The sequence below is a fragment of the Phyllobates terribilis genome, unplaced genomic scaffold (genome assembly GCF_046119375.1).
Source record: "Phyllobates terribilis strain yellow unplaced genomic scaffold, ASM4611937v1 Scaffold_44__1_contigs__length_10104851, whole genome shotgun sequence".
NCBI lineage: Eukaryota > Metazoa > Chordata > Amphibia > Anura > Dendrobatidae > Phyllobates > Phyllobates terribilis.
Window position 1 is genome coordinate 185,692 of NW_027362804.1, and position 3,811 is coordinate 189,502.

A 3,811-nucleotide genomic window follows, 5' to 3' on the forward strand; every position below is an offset into this window, starting at 1 on the left:
TGTATTGCAACGCACGAACTTGCCAGGCCCGTGCGTGGCAATACACGCTGCCGGTCAATCAAAGGCCAGCATGACGTTGGCCGGCCAATCAGAGGCCTGCGACTTCTGGCCAATCAGAGACCAGCATGACGTTGGCCGGCCAATCAGAGTCTAGCGGCTTGCGGCCAATCAGAGGCCAGCATGACGTCGGACGGCCAATCAGAGGCCAGCGGCTGCCGGCCAATCAGAGGCCAGCATGACGTCGGCCGGCCAATCAGAGGCCAGCGGCCACTGGCCTCTGACTGGCCGGCAGCGTGTATTGCAGCGCAAGGGCCTGGCTAGTACGTGCGCTACAATACACTTCAGCTAGATGTGCCGACTACAGGAGAGGACGCTGCGGGGGAGAAGAAGGGAGGTGAGTAGAAGTGTTTATTATGTGTTTTTTTCTTTTTTTCTAATATGCGATGCACAGTGGCGCCAGCAGGCTGGGGGGGAGAGGGAGCATGCATGCATGGACTGGGGGAGGGCCAGCATATATACATGGACTGAGGGGGGGGTCATATATGCAAGGATTGAGGGAAGGGCCAGCATATATGCCAGGATTGAGGGAAGGGCCAGCATATATACCAGAATTGAGGGGAGGGCCAGCATATATACCAGGATTGAGGGGAGGGCCAGCATATATACCAGGATTGAGGGGAGGGACAGCATATATACCAGGATTGAGCGGAGGGCCAGCATATATACCAGGATTGAGGGGAGGGCCAGCAAATATACCAGGATTGAGGGGAGGGCCAGCATATATACCAGGATTGAGGGGAGGGCCAGCATATATACCAGGATTGAGGGGATGCCAGCATATATACCAGGATTGAAGGGAGGGCCAGCATATATACCAGGATTGAGGGGAAGGGCCAGCATATATACCTGGATTGAGGGGAGGGCCAGCATATATACCAGGATTGAAGGGGGGGCCAGCATATATACCAGGATTGAGGGGAGGCCAGCATATATACCAGGATTGAGGGGAGGGCCAGCATATATACCAGGATTGAGGGGAGGGCCAGCATATATACCAGGATTGAGGGGGGGGGCAGCATATATACCAGGATTGAGGGGGGGTAGCATATATACCAGGATTGAGGGGAGGGCCAGCATATATACCAGGATTGAGGGGGGGGGCAGCATATATACCAGGATTGAGGGGGGGTAGCATATATACCAGGATTGAGGGGAGGGCCAGCATATATATCAGGATTGAGGGGAGGGCCAGCATATATACCAAGATTGAAGGGAGGGCCAACAAATATACCATGATTAAGGGGAGGGCCAGCATATATACCAGGATTGAGGGGAGGGCCAGCATATATACCAGGATTGAGGTTAGGGCCAGCATATAAACCAGGATTGAGGGGAGGGCCAGCATATATACCAGGATTGAGGGGAGGGCCAGCATATATACCAGGATTGAGGGGAGGGCCAGCAAATATACCAGGATTGAGGGGAGGGCCAGCATATATACCAGGATTGAGGAGAGGGCCAGCATATATACCAGGATTGAGGGGAGGGCCAGCATACATACCATGATTGATGGGAGGGCCAGCATATATACCAGGATTGAGGGGAGGGCCAGCATATATACCTGGATTGAGGGGAGAGCCAGCATATATACCAGGATTGAAGGGAGGGCCAGCATATATACCAGGATTGAGGGGATGCCAGCATATATACCAGGATTGAAGGGAGGGCCAGCATATATACCAGGATTGAGGGGAAGGGCCAGCATATATACCTGGATTGAGGGGAGGGCCAGCATATATACCAGGATTGAAGGGAGGGCCAGCATATATACCAGGATTGAGGGGAGGCCAGCATATATACCAGGATTGAAGGGAGGGCCAGCATATATTCCAGGATTGAGGAGAGGGCCAGCATATATACCAGGATTGAGGGGAGGGCCAGCATATATACCAGGATTGAAGGGAGGGCCAGCATATATACCAGGATTGAGGGGAGGGCCAGCATATATACCAGGATTGAAGGGAGGGCCAGCATATATTCCAGGATTGAGGGGAGGGTCAGCATATATACCAGGATTGAGGGGAGGGCCAGCATATATACCAGGATTGAGGGGAGGGCCAGCATATATACCAGGATTGAGGGGAGGGCCAGCATATATACCAGGATTGAGGGAAGGGCCAGCATATATACCAGGATTGAGGGGAGGGCCAGCATATATACCAGGATTGAAGGGAGGGCCAGCATATATACCAGGATTGAGGGGAAGGGCCAGCATATATACCAGGATTGAGGGGAGGGCCAGCATATATACCAGGATTGAGGGGAGGGCCAGCATATATACCAGGATTGAAGGGAAGGCCAGCATATATACCAGGATTGAGGGGAGGGCCAGCATATATACCAGAATTGAGGGGAGGGCCAGCATATATACCAGGATTGAGGGGAGGGCCAGCATATATACCAGGATTGAAGGGAGGGCTAGCGTATATACCAGGATTGAGGGGAGGGCCAGCATATATACCAGGATTGAAGGGAGGGCCAGCATATATTCCAGGATTGAGGAGAGGGCCAGCATATATACCAGGATTGAGGGGAGGGCCAGCATATATACCAGGATTGAAGGGAGGGCCAGCATATATACCAGGATTGAGGGGAAGGCCAGCATATATACCAGGATTGAAGGGAGGGCCAGCATATATTCCAGGATTGAGGAGATGGCCAGCATATATACCAGGATTGAGGGGAGGGCCAGCATATATACCAGGACTGAGGGGAGGGCCAGCATATATACCAGGATTGAGGGGAGGGCCAGCATATATACCAGTATTGAGGGAAGGGCCAGCATATATACCAGGATTGAGGAGAGGGCCAGCATATATACCAGGATTGAGGGAAGGGCCAGCATATATACCAGGATTGAAGGGAGGGCCAGCATATATACCAGGATTGAGGGGAGGGCCAGCATATATACCAGGATTGAGGGGAGGGCCAGCATATATACCAGGATTGAGGGGAGGGCCAGCATATATACCAGGATTGAAGGGAGGGCTAGCGTATATACCAGGATTGAGGGGAGGGCCAGCATATATACCAGGATTGAAGGGAGGGCCAGCATATATACCAGGATTGAGGGGAGGGCCAGCATATATACCAGGATTGAAGGGAGGGCCAGCATATATTCCAGGATTGAGGGGAGGGCCAGCATATATACCAGGATTGAGGGGAGGGCCAGCATATATACCAGGACTGAGGGGAGGGCCAGCATATATACCAGGACTGAGGGGAGGGCCAGCATATATACCAGGATTGAGGGAAGGGCCAGCATATATACCAGGATTGAGGGGAGGGCCAGCATATATACCAGGATGTGGGTGAGCACATTCTTTATTTCTGCAGTCTCTTACCCCTGCTCCTCTCTGTGGCTGCTCTATGCTGCCCTCGCCTGCTCTTTGTATCAGTTGTTTGTATCAGTAAAACCTCAATCTTTAGGTTAAATTGCCGTGTTGACACTTGGTGATAAATAAGTGGGTTTTGAATTGTAGTTTGGGCACTCGGTCTCTAAAAGATTCGCCATCACTGCTTTAAACCAATCAATGTGCAAATATCAACATTTTTGAGAAAATACAATACATTTGATCAGATGTCAAAAAATATTCCATAAAAAATAAATTGTGATCAGAAATCATAAAGAAAAATTATCTCTATAATACCATTTTTACCAAAAATACATTGTAAAAAAAAAGAAGTGTAATTTTCTACAGTACAATATTTATTTCTATTTTTCTCAAAAGAATTTTCATTTTAGGCCCCC